The sequence below is a fragment of the Diadema antillarum genome, unplaced genomic scaffold, assembly GCF_040938485.1.
Source record: "Diadema antillarum isolate AM-2024a unplaced genomic scaffold, OU_Dant_1.0 scf00000022, whole genome shotgun sequence".
Taxonomy (NCBI): domain Eukaryota; kingdom Metazoa; phylum Echinodermata; class Echinoidea; order Diadematoida; family Diadematidae; genus Diadema; species Diadema antillarum.
In genome coordinates, this window is record NW_027270911.1 from 3,111,201 (window position 1) to 3,125,590 (window position 14,390).

A 14,390-nucleotide genomic window follows, 5' to 3' on the forward strand; every position below is an offset into this window, starting at 1 on the left:
GACGGAACCATTCCATTGTCATCATTTAAAGCTCATTTCAAAAAGTACATGTATTTGTTATTGAAATATGTTTCCAGTTAGTAGTCTTTGATCAATGTACTTTTTATTCTTTTTTTTCTGAAGTCTCAGTAAGCCCTGATCCATGCAAAGTGTTTTTTTTTTTTCATTCCCTCCCGTTCCTTTCCTTTCTTTGATAATGATATTGCATACATTCATTAAAGCATATACCTTACCCCCAAAATAGGGATGCTACAGCCTTTATTCTCTCTTGCACTGTCACCTGCACACACGACGCACTGTCACTCGCACACACCTACACTTTTATTGTCTACTATACCATGCAGCAGTCAATGGTGCTGCGTGCTGTTTTTTTTTCTTGTTTTAAAGCGCCAAGTCACTATTTTTCTTTTCTGTTTTTTTTTCTGTAGCAAAATGTGTTTTGTGTATTAAGATTAAGAGTTTTATGAGTACATATATAATTGGTGTTGTATTACATTGGTATCACATATTCAGATAGGGCCTCATCCACGTCAAGCTCTGCCTATGATGACGGTCCCCTGTATTGATTTCTCCTTTGTTAATAGATACAGTATGCCTTAATATGTTATTTTGATTCATAATTATGCCACTTCAGACTGAATGTTGTTACACAAATGATTTTTCTTTGTATTGATTTTTATGTATCTGTATCATTTTGTTTTCATTTGCAATTGTATTCGGAGAAAGAAAATGCAGAAATAAACCAAACAAACAAACAAACAATTTGCATATAATTGCGGGGTACAGTTATGAGAGTAAACTCACCTTGCAGTTTTGATAGATTAATGAGAAAACTAGAAATGTCGCTATGGCGACTGGTATGCCTCCGCTATAATGCATGATTCTCCTAATAGGACTATAGTACATGTGGAAATGTGTGATTACATTTTCACAAAATTGGCAAAATATTGAAATGACATGTTTGTCACAAATGTATTGAATGTTTACCTTCCTTGACCTATGTTTAATTGGATGAATAGGAGAGCATGTATTTGGGGATTAAAGAACTTTAACTTGACTTTGACCATTTCATAAGTTTATGCACTGAGTAATTTTCAAGGTATGGAGAAAAAGCGCAATTTCTGTATTGAACAGTAAATTGTTATCATTTTCATCTGGCCTTTGATTTATAAGAGAATCACTGTCAGGCAGAACATACATAAATTCAGCATGTACTCAGTTTCAAGATAACTTGAGCCACTTCCGAGATATAGAGAAAGAAGTAAGTTCAGCACTTTCACTTGATCTTTGACCTTTTGACCTTCGACCTTCTTGGCAAAAAAAAAACAAGAGACCCGCGGGTCTAGCGCTCACCTGAGTATCGCAAGTTCACCTTTCACGCAGTCACTAATCTAAATTATTCACAGCTCTACCAAAATTTGACGAGGCATTCTCAAGTGGAAGATGAAAATGTACAATAAGGGCCCAATTTTTTCAAGATTCCTTAATTTGGGGGAATTGGGGCCCCCTGGGGCCCTCTGGGTGGGGCATGGTGCCCAGTTTGATAAATTGAGATCCTGACCACCTAGGGATGCTACCTGCCAAGTTTGACAAAAATCCATCATGAGGTTTTCAGGAAGAAGATGAAAATGTACAATTCAGGCCTCCATTTGGACCCTTCCAACCACCCCCCCCCCACCCCCAAGAGGGGCACCCCTGGATCTCCTATGAACAAACATGAAACTACAGTCATTACTGTACTCACTCATAGTATTATCTCAGCTCTATAACTTCTGATTCTAGAGAAGATTTTTAAAGATTCCTTCATTTGGGGGGTTTGGGCCCCCTGGGGGCCCCCTGGGCGGGGCATGGTGCCCATTTTAACAAATTGAGATCCTAACCCCCTAGGGATGCTACCTGCCAAGTTTGGTGAAAATGGGTCATGGGGTTCTCAAGAAGAAGATAAAAATGTACAATTTAGGCCCCATTAGGACCCCTCCTCACCCCCCCCCCCCCCCCCCCCTGGGTCCAAAGGGGGGCACCCCTGATTCTGCCATGAACAAACTTGAAACTACAGTCATCAATGTGCTAACTCATAGTATTAACCTAGCTCTATCACTTCTGGTTCTAGAGAAGAAGATTTTTGCGGATTCCTTAATTTTGGGGGGTTTGGGCCCCCTGGGTGGGTCATGGTGCCCATTTTAACAAATGGAGTTCCTAACCCCCTAGGGATGCTACCTGCCAAGTTTGGTGAAAATGGGTCATGGAGTTCTCAAGAAGAAGATGAAAATGTACAATTTAGGCCCCATTAGAACCCTTCCCCACCCCCCTCCCCTGGGTCCCAAGGGGGGCACCCCTGATTCTGCCATGAACAAACTTGAAACTACAGTCATCAATGTACTAACTCATATTATTAACTTAGCTCTATCACTTCTGGTTCTAGAGAAGAAGATTTTTACAGATTCCTTAATTTTGGGGGGTTTGGGCCCCCCTGGGGGCCCCCTGGGTGGGGCATGGTGCCCATTTTAACAAATTGAGTTCCTAACCCCCTAGGGATGCTACCTGCCAAGTTTGATGAAAATCGGTCTTGGGGTTTTCAAGAAGAAGATGAAAATGTAAAAAGTTTACGCACGACGCACGACGCACGACGGACGACGGACGACGGACGACGGACGACGCACGACGGACGCCGGACGAAGGGCGATCGCAATAGCTCACTTGAGCCTTTGGCTCAGGTGAGCTAAAAACCCAGAGAATCTCTATTGGTTTATACATGCATACATCAAGTTAAAAAAAAATAATCCTGCTGGCATTGCATAAATATAAGGAAAGTAGTAAAAAATTTTGAAGTATTGCCCTTGACCTTTGACCCCTGACCTTTGACCCCATGCACCCTAAATTCTCTAGATAACCACTGCCAGTCAGTAGATGCATATATACTATGTTCCATGAAGATACCTTGAACAATTTCCAAGATACAGAGAAAAAAAAAGTAAATTTTTACATTTTACTTGACCTTTTGACCATTGACCTCCGGCACCACTTCGTGGCGGAGGCATAAAAACAACAACAACAAACAAACAAAACAAAACAAAATACAAGCATGGGGTGGGGGAGTCGGGGTACGGTAAGAATTGTAAAAATCTAATCTTATGTCTTGGTACTGCAATTTCAAATTCTTGATATTGATATTACCAAAAATTCATTTATCTTTTCAAAAATATTTCTCGACAAGAGAATTTGATATAATAACAATATGATTATTAGTAACTAAAAAAAATCTTTTCTTGACCTTGTTGACAACAAGAAATAATTTTGTTATCATTAAAAATGATATTTATTGATAACACAAAAGGAGAGAAAAATGTCAAAACGTCTTCAAATTCAAATTCAAATCACGTTTCCAACGTATCTAGCTATACGGACAATGACAAGGTTAAGGCGTCTTCATTTACACTCATAGCCTCGCAAGGGGGGAGCGGAAAATGTAATGCTTTGTTTTTCGAGGATCGTCAATATGCCAGTAAATCATGATTTGCCAAATCTACAACGCCATTAAAATTCATTTTTCAAAGTCCATAGTTCAGCACCAAAACGCGTTCATAGTCCAGATTTATGGGCAATTATCAGAGTATACAAACTTTGAACCGGCATGCGCAGATAATGAAGAAGTGTCAAGATACAGAGAAAAGTAGCCCTGGTTGTAAAATCGTACCGAATCTGTGGGATGTATATATGACGTTAGTTCATCCGCATTCCATATAATTATCTCCTATACTCATCTTATAAAAAATCAAAGACACCAAGAGCACATCTAGGCATGTTTAAGCATAGAACGAATATCAAAACAGATCGTCTGGATAGGGCCTATGTGTCAATTAATTAAAAAAAAAAATCTTTGTTTCGTTTTTTCCCCTCTTTTTTTTTCGATTTACTCACTCTTTAATTCGGACAGGGATGTTTTTGAAGGTTTTTTTTTTCAGTTTTAAAGTGCTCCAATCGTAATGGCGGCTACTAACTACCTGTAAAACGAGGAATGTTCGCGTGCATTTTAATTTCGCGAATTTCGCGAGTGCCAAAATTCGCGAAATTAGAATGCACGCGAAAGTTCTTGCCTACACAATATGCATTGGACGCCATTGGCAATTCGCGAAAATTTTATGCTGCAAGAAAGCCCGTAAGCTTCAATTCGCGAAATTTTCATGCCGCGAATATATCATGTTTTACAGTAGTATAGAAGCCGGCATGCTGAGCATGGATGATACACAACATACTGAATCTGAATGATGACAGGAGGGACTTTTAGACAATCTTTATACTTGCCTCAAAGTACCTGGCAGGTATAAACTTCGTATAGTTAGTCTGTTTATACGCGAAGGGTGTGTTGATGCACATTCTGTTCAAGCTTCAAGGGATGGTATAGGATTGGTGGAGATGAGGATTCGGCTTTTAACTTTTTGAGAGATATCTAGAAACCAATTATGAAATAGTACACAGCATATCATTCTATTAAAAAGGGAATTCAAAATTTATTTGATGAAAATCGGCTTTGGAATAGCTGAGATATCCAAAAACAAAGTATAACATAATAGCGAACAAATAAAAGAAGGGTCCCATCTTTTATTAGGATCGCGTTGTTTTGGATATCTCAGCCATTTCAAACCCTATTTTCATCAAATAAACGCTGAATTCCTGTCGGAATTACGTCCTCTTTCACATTTCATAAGATGTTTCCCAATATCTCACAAAAATGCTCAAAACCTGAAGTTAGGTCACAACCAAAACTATAAAACCTCTTTAAGGAATCTTTGAATTCACTTTGACTTCGGAACTGTTGAAGGTAACTTATTTCACGTCGATCGGGTATTTCCAGTATGCCAAATAAAAAATAGATAAATAAATAAAATCTTCGGCCCAATAAAAAGTTGCAGGCTCTGTTATTCATTCATATTGCATGTCTCGTTTTGATTATGCAAAAGAGTTATAGTTCAATGTATCATATTACTGAGTTGTCAAACTGCAATGTGCTAAACCTGCTCGGGTCCTCAGTCCTCATCATCACACTTTTCCCATAATCCCATTAAAAAAAAAAAGTCTTCACAGTGGCTACTAGTGTCTGCAAGTATGGAGTTCAAATTAATTCTTCTATAAATGCATGTAAAGCAATGCATTATTTGATAGAGGAGAATTGTAAGTAAGCTGATAATATTATCGTCTATAGTTTTTTTGTCTTATGCCACACACAAAATAGAAAACTATATATATATTCTATTTTGTGTGTGGTATTTAAAAAAAAACCACACACACAAAGTTTAACACACAATAATCGCATACATTCCACCCATGATTATGACATCATTTTAGAGAAACAAGACATAAGCCAACGCAGTTTTCTTCCGCTTTAATGTTGATATCACCCTTTAAGCACATCATCCTCGTTTTGTCCCCACTTTGACAAAAATTGAATGTCCCCATTCATGCCTGCTTCTTCGGGTACCGCAATTATATGTGCAATATGCATGAAGGTTGACTGAGTGACTTTCAGCCCAATTGAGCTCTTTTACACTGAAAAATAAATATCGGAATAGTAAGGTTCAAAGGTCAGTTCATTTACTAAACTGCGCTGTTGGTATCAAGGGACCTCTTATAATAGAATGGATCCTCGCAGATGTATACACGGAACCAATTATCTACGATTAGTATCTCCAAATTGGAATACTGATTTGCTTGTAATGAACAGTTACCCTTTGATCAAGAAATCTATAATGTAGGCCTGATACAGTGGCAAGAGACTGGCATACGGAGCATTCGCTGTAATGTGGAAGTTTCTGGACTCACTTTAAATAGGCATACCGAGTGTTAACAGACCCGCAAGACTGGCTTCGTAGAAATACAAGCACAATTTGTTTCTTGATCAATAAGAACCATTGAGCATTGCAATTCTGGCGAAACTGCAAGGAACATTGTTAAATAGCAGTCTGCTAGTATCTTGTAAATGAGCTATTGTTTGCCAATGTCTTATATCCTCGATAATCAGCAAAACATCAGCTCTTGTGATTGCGTGCGTTCTGTGTCCTATGAACCCGCATTTATTTTGATGACTTGTTAACCCCATCCCTTCCCTCTTCCGAAAGAAGGAACAACTCGAAAGAAGTGCCCTACCATCTGTTAAGAGAAGGCAGAACATTAGCTAGCACTGACAATTGGCACCGGGGTCTTACTCACCCTTTCACGTGACTTGTGAAAGCCTGCCACAGGCCTGTCTTCACATCGCCTTTCTCCTACAGTTGGAGTGTCCTTGAATGACAACTGACTTTCACATTTCCTTTTTTAGTTTGTTTTGCATGTTATTATATTATTTTGTAAAGTTTTGCTGTCGTTGCTGTTGTTGTTCTGTTTCAATACCAGGCGCCAATCGACATAAATGTGTATGTTTAACGTTCCTATGATTCATCTTTGACTACTATTCACTCAGAACATTATATTACATCATTCTACTCTTCTTCTACTCCGTATACGGAGTAGTATAGGGCCTATTAAACTTCCAAAACTAGATGGGGGGGGGGGGGGGGGGGACGAGATAAAAATATCACTCGAAAGGTTGTCTTCTCTCTCTCTCTCTCTCTCTCTTTCGTTCTGCACATCGCAGAAGCACAAAGCAAGGTGGTGCAAAACATTCAGTGAGGGCAAGGACATGGAAAAAAAAAAGATGATCGAACGCAATTTCGCGCGGACAGTGTGTTAGCCAGCTTATGATCATAATGGCCTCTAGAAGATCATGTGACCATTTCAGTCAATCGCAGCCGGGGATTTGGGGGGGGGGGGGGAGGGTGGAGGAGGAGGGGGGAGTGGGGAGTGGAGAAAAATCAAGCAGCATTAACATGTTAATCGTCGTTGGGGTTTTGGGTGATTCTATTGATTACTAGTTTAACCGTTCTTATAGGGGTAATAGAATGACAGAGCTGTGAAGACGAGTCCATACAGGCTACAACTTGCATGCCCTACCTACTATAATAGCTACTACTGCTACATAAAGTACTGTGTACATAAAAGTTTCAATATCAATGAATACACGGAAAGAAAATAATTATATAACCTGCATGCATGTAGTGATTCTTACCCTTTGTGGGCATCTTGTGACTATTCCTCTCGGTTGAGTATCACAGCAGCTTCGATGGTACAAGCTCTGGTGTACGTTGCTGGTTTCTTGATGTGACACGTGAGTCAGTCTATTTCATATGATACACCTCTGTACAGTTATTCCATCGAATACCCTGGGCACTCTGTTGATATAATACCGATACAACACAAAGAGGGATATAGTTATGGCATTGGCATAGAAGCGTACAGTTCATGAAGCGGACGCACAGATCAAGGGGTGCGATCCACCTGGCTACACATAGGTTGCTATTATGAAACCTTTTACACATTTTTTTTTTTTTTTCACCGCCAGCGAAGCGATCCGAAACGAGTACAAGCAACGAGGGGGCGTTGACAAAAGATATCACGAAGGTGGAAATTCTTCTCGAGGACTAGTACAGTGCACTCCCATTACGAAGACGGTTACAAACGAAATGCCAGTTACAAAGAAATAAAAATTCAGGCCGCAACAATGATCTTTATGTTTTGTTTTTGTTTCATTTGTTTGTTTGTTTGTTTGTGTGTGTGTGTGTTTTTTTTTTTAATTTGTTCGATTATAACGAAATTTCGATATAACGAAAGAAAACTGCCGGTCCCGAGGACTTCGTTATAATGGGAGTCCACAGTACATCTGTGGTACGGTCAAACCTGCCCTAGCAGCCACCTCTCTATAGCGGCCACCTTTCCGGAGGTGGCCATTAAAAAATCCCCAAAGAGAAAAACCATGTTAAAGACCCTGTGTATAGCGGCCACCTGTCTAAAGGGCTTTTTACACTTGTAAATTTTTGCTTAGCCCCGGACCAACGGTGGGGCTGAGGGGGGGGGGGGGGGGGCCTTAGCCCCACCGTTGGTACGGGACTATCCTTAGCCCACTTTCTGTTTACACTCGTTTTTGCCAAAGTGGGCTAGCCCCACCGATAGTACCGTACTATCTTTCTGTCGTCAGTAATAATAATAATAATAATTAATAATTGACAGTGCTTATATAGCGCATAACACATAGTGATAATGTCCCTATGCACTCAAAAAATGAAAAGATTGTAACAAGAACATATAATTCCAATTACAGTGATGGTACCGAGCTTCATTTTGCTTACACTGTAAACAAATGCGTTTTCAAGGCAGACTTGAATCTATTTATATCAGTGATTTGTCTCAATTTCTGAGGTAAATTATTCCATAAGACAGGGGCATTAAATGCAAATGTTCGTTCTCCGTAAAATTTGGTTCTTCTGTTTGGAATAACAAACAAATCTTTACTTTTTGATCGTAGGTTTCTTTCTGGTGTGTAGATTTGAAGTAGCTCCCTTAGATAATGTGGAGCAAACATATAGAAACATTCAAATGCTAATAACAGTATCTTAAACTGAATCCGATTTTTCACTGGAAGCCAGTGTAAGCTTCTTAAAACTGGTGAGATTTGTTCATGTTTCTTGATTTTGGATACCACTCGTGCAGCAGAGTTTTGTATTGATTGTAATCTGCGTATATGTTTGACCGGTAATCCATAAAGTAAACCATTACAAAAGTCAAGGTGGCACATGACAAAAGCATGAACTAGTTGTTCTGCGGTGTGTTTGTCAATGAACTCGCGAATTTTCCCAATTTTATAAAGTGCGAATGAAGCAGAGCGACATTTTTGCGACACAAAATTTTCCATGAGTAATTTATCATCCAATATCACACCCAAATTTCTGCAAGTGTGTGCTGCATGGATTGTAGTACCGTCAAAATCAAGAGACTGTATAGATTCTACTGCTCGAAAACGCGAAGAGATATGGAGAAATTCTGTTTTGGCGCTGTTCAACTTCAGCCCATTGAGTATCGACCATTCCTTTATCGCTCTGATACAGGATTCAATTTGTGGGATTACATTCTCAACATCAGATTTGTTAAAAGCTAAATACAGCTGGGTATCATCGGCGTAAAACATCTTTTGTACACCGAATGAATTGATTAAGGTTTCCAAAGGAGATGTGTACAATGAAAACAAAACTGGACCTAGTACAGATCCTTGGGGAACACCGTGCGTAACTACATGGTCAGTAGACTCATTTTCTCCTATCACAACTTTTTGAGTACGTCCAGACAGGTAAGACTTAAACCATGTGAGTGCCTTTCCTTGAATGCCAAATCTCTGGGACAACCTATGTAGCAATACATCGTGATTTATGGTGTCAAAAGCTGATGAATAATCTAACAGTACCAGTATAACCTCTTCGCCTTTGTCAAGAGAAACAAGAATATCATTAACAACTCTTATCAGGGCGGTTTCCACGCTGTGGAATTGCCGGTACCCCGATTGTGATTTAGCATGCAAACCAAATTTGTTCAAATACTCATATAACTGTGATGCTGCTACTTTCTCCAATAATTTCGCAAAAAACTTGAGGTTGGCAATAGGTCGATAATTTGTCAAGTCATCTGGATCATTGGATGCCCCTTTGAGTTTAGGCAAAATATTGGCACATTTGAACTGCAAAGGAAAACAACCAATATCAAATGATTCATTAATAATACTTGTCATAACAGGAGCCAATTCAGGAAGGCATTTCTTCAATAACGATGTTGGGATTGGATCAAGACTGCATGTTGTTGATGACGATGCAGTGATAACTTTCACAACTTCGCTCTCAGAAAGAGCTTTAAAGCATTCAAATGAAGAGGAGCAGTGTGTGGACTCTTCATACAGCCAAGTGTTTGAATTATTGTGTAACGACTGAAGTTCTGCAGTAATATTACTTACTTTATCACAGAAGTAGTTCAAAAAACGTTGTGGAAGTACATCGGCTGGTTCGTTATCAGAAGGAAGGTTTTGAAGAGCAGTTGGCTGTAACATTTTCTCTACTTTTTTAAACAAATCACGGGTGTTACACCCCCTTAACTGATCCCTATGATATTTCTTTTTTTCAGAGGTCAATTTGTTGTTGTACCGATGACAAGCCCTTTTAAAATTCTCTCTTTCTATGACCATCGCATGTGATGAAAATGCTTTACGTTCGAGTCGTCTCAGTTGTCGTTTAGCTTCACGAAGTTCATCGTTAAACCATGGTGAATCTGGTCGACACCGTACTGTTCTGGATATGGAAGGAGCATATTTGTCCAGAAGCGAAGATAAGACAGCCTCGAACTGGTCAATACGATCATTCATGCTGGAAGATGGACTCAAACAGATCTGAGACTGACGTACATCATCACGGAAGTCATCAATATCAATGTTACGTAGTTTCCGCATTTTTACATGAAGACGCATCGGTTCTGGCTTGTAGATGTCGAGTGAACATTTGACTGCAATATGATCAGAGGGAAGATATCTGTGAGGACTGATGTTGTCAATGAGATCATCCGTTGACCTGGACAGGATAAGATCTAGTGTATGCCCTGACTGATGAGTGGGAAATGTTATTAGCTGCTGGAGATTGAATGCTGTGACAGTTTCCAAAAAACTGCTGGTGTTGCCAGAGTCAACGTGGAAGTTGAAGTCACCAGCAATGACTATGGGATGACGACATATCAAAATCTGTTCTAAGAATGTTGTAAACTCGTCTATGAAGATACTATCTGTCAGAACTCCGGTTGCCATCCGCTGAGGTCTGTAGATTACCACTAGACGCAATGGTGTTTGCTCCCGAGATGTCACTAGCAGATCGATATGTTCAAATGAGACAAAGTTTGTTGTTGTTTCATGCTGCTTGATGTTAAAGGTTTTCTTAATGCAGACTCCTACACCACCACCTGTACGTCCCAGACGCGGCCGGTGATACCAGGAATAGTTCGGAAGTGTTGACAATAACTGAGCAAGAGCAATATGATCTCGCTCATCGCCGGTGAACCAAGTCTCAGTAATGGCCATAATGTCAATGTGATCTCCGATGATGAAGTCGCATAGAACGTGAGTTTTGTTGTTAAGAGATCTTGCATTCCATAGTGCAAAAGTCGCACGTTCAGTATGATTTCGAAGCTGCTCTTGGTGTTGTCGACGTCGACATCTTCCACCTTTTCTACAACGGCGAGTTCGGCGTCGACATATACCTAGCTCCCTTAATGTGACCCATACTGATGGTTCCAATCGGAAATTATGATCATTTAGTCTATGCAATGTTTCAGAATCATAAGTTGGCCTATGACTGTGAGTGTTTAACGAAAGAGAAGTGACCTCATACCTTCCTTGACCTTGTTTATCTTGATCGATAGGGCCGGGGTTTGGATGAATGTCCCCACAATCTATCAGCTGAAGCTGAAAACTACATGTCGAAGAAGGAATCTGATAATACAGTATCCTTTTACCAACATATTTTATGTTGCGTGCCGATCTATTCCATGAAATGATAACACTATTGCAAGGTTGAGAAACGCTTACATTCCCATTACACAGTATAAATCCCAGTAGAAGTGTAGTACATAACACATGGATAATTGCCATCGTGACTTTCACTGACCTCTACGGTTAACCAGTGTATTTGATGTGGTATACACAAAATACTTGGCTGATTACATAGGAGTTGGTTATGGCTAGAAAAATATTGCTAGCTTGCTCAACTGAGTAATACAAAATAACCCCAAATCACAAAATATAATCATTGACTGTGTATCAGATGTGGCTTAATTAAGCATGACTACTGCACATACAAAGCATACACTACTGCACATACAAAGTGTGGTTACCTGCCTGCTACAAAATAATCAGAAGTTCAAACTGCTTAAAGAACAAAAACGTGAGATAATTCAACCAGAAATGACCCATATACAGCATCAGGACGATACGTACAGAGCATTTGATAACAGTGACATTGACCACTTTGGCTGTGTACAAGGGTGTGTACAAGGCTAAAGGGTATAGCTAGAACATGGCTATAGCTGCTTGTATACTGTACACTACAAGATGGCCAAGTATTCAACCTTCTTATTGTTAAATGAATAGGAGATGCACTTGACCGCACAGAGATAGACTGCCACTGGTAGTGTACAAAGTGTAACTAGAACATGGCTTCTGCATGCAGATACTTGCCTACAACAGAGTGATCAGACTTGAAGGTACTTACAGAACAAAATACTTGATAACTTGACCAGAAATTGGTCCTGCAGCATCAGTGGGGTATATACAAATATTCAATAACACTCGAATCAACAAAATGAAGCTCGGTACCAGTAAAATAAGAAAAAGAAGAGAGAGCCACAGCAGCTGCTACGCGCCCTGACTCTCCCTGCAGTGTAGTCTCTGAGTACCTCTGAGCGTAGTTTTGATAGACCCACCATCATCCCGCTTTCAGTGCACTTGGGTGAAAAAAGAAAAAAAAAACCCAGAAAAATATGTGCCTTGTATTTTAGATGTATATCTTTCCCGACAATTTTGCATTTTTGAAAACGGCCCATTAACGATCGCCCCGTCACTGTACAGGCATGCTAACCTGGAAACATTAAACTGCACATTACTTGAATATGAGACCATTCTGAAGCAAATAATTTTCACACGACAAATGTACTCTTCAATGAATCCCACAAGGATTGGAACAATCATCCCCCAGCATTCCCACTGATCAGTTACTAGCCATCCCCTTTAACCTGCCGTTGTTATGGTACAAAATTAATGTACCTGGAGAGGTGCTTCCCATCCGAGCATAAACACCGAACGGCAATGATAAACATTGATAACATTGATAAAGGTATAGACTTTACTTCTAGACTATTCTTTTCGAAAATCAGAACCGTGCCAGGACAGGAATTCCTGGATCCGTCCCTGTTTAGTTCTTCAAAATAGTCCTTAAATGTCAGTTAGAGATAGAAGCAATCAATGTAAAAATATTAATCAGTATCAATGTTAAGTACATGTATTACTGAATTCGAAAAACTTCATTCATTCTTTCTTTCATTCATTCATTCTTTCTTTCTTTCATTCAGATTCTTTCTTTCATTCATTCATTCATTCCAGTGGCGGATTCAGAGGGAGGAGCAAGTCGAGGCGCACGCCCCCCCTTTATTTATCGTTAAAAACAAAAGAAATAAAAAGGAACAAATGAAATGAAACCCGGAAGTGGCACCAGAAACATTAGTTACGCCCCCCTCCCCCCCCCCCCCCCCCCTTTACAGACTTCCTGGACCCGCCCATTCATTCATTCATTCATTCATTCTGCCTGCAAGCATTCTATTAGTATTACGTACCAGGTATCAAGCGGCTCAGGTTCTACAAGTACTAGCCCGACCAGACGCCGCCGCGACGTGCGACACTAAATGTTGTGTACAGCGACAGGGCTGTGTATCCTCCCTGGGTATTCTTTGTTGCAACTAGCAACGTCGTTGTCGTGTTTTACTCTTCTTCACGGTATTGGTGAAGATCAGACTTATAGAATCAAATCTACGATTTCTAAGTATACGGAATTCAGTAAAATGTACGCAATAACCTGCAATAAGTGAGATTATAAAAACTCCAGTCTTCACAGCGTCAGATGATCCTACAGTCCCACCAACTGATTTCTACGTTACAATGCATAACGTTGCAGGCAGGCAGAATGAATGAATGAATGAATGAATAAATGAATGAATGAATGAGAGTTTCTCGAATTCTGTAAATGTCGAGAAAGTGTAGCCTTTTTCGATTCTGAATTACAGCAAGCAACACTCATTACACTGGTGTAAAGTGACACATATTGCAAATTTTAGCGTACTTTTCCATACTTACCGTTGTTTATCGCCAATGCGCCGTTCGTTTCAGCAAGGAGCTTCAAACCTCCTTGGTTTCAGCGCTGGCTCCTCGATCGTACACCACAGACGATTGTATTGTATACAGTGTATTGGCCTGGGGCATACCAGGATTCATTTCGTCTGCAAGCGCTGCAGTAAAATACAGCAGGGGCCTGTAAATGTAAAATGTACTCAAGAGCAATTTTCTCCTGCTTACTCGTTATAAACTCTTTGAATGTACTACAGTCGGCTGGACGCAATGTAAGAATTTATAGGCTCGTCTACAATGATTTATTTCATTGAAGATTGAGAAGAAAACCAAGGGCAAAGTGGGATCAATGCACAATAAGTATGTTAACGCGACTCTTTCAGCAAACGGAATACACGCATGTACTTTGAGCTTCACGATCGGAAGTCGATTTTCTAGCAAAGGCCGGACTTTAAATTTCTGACATGTGGTACTGTACCAGGTACTTTTAGTATCAAACTTTCAGTCTTGGAACGAAGTACTTACTGCAGGGGTCACAGAAAGTTTGATAAGGGGAGGGGGGGGGGGGATAATATGGCTGCTGCTTAGATGGCGCCCCTCTCCT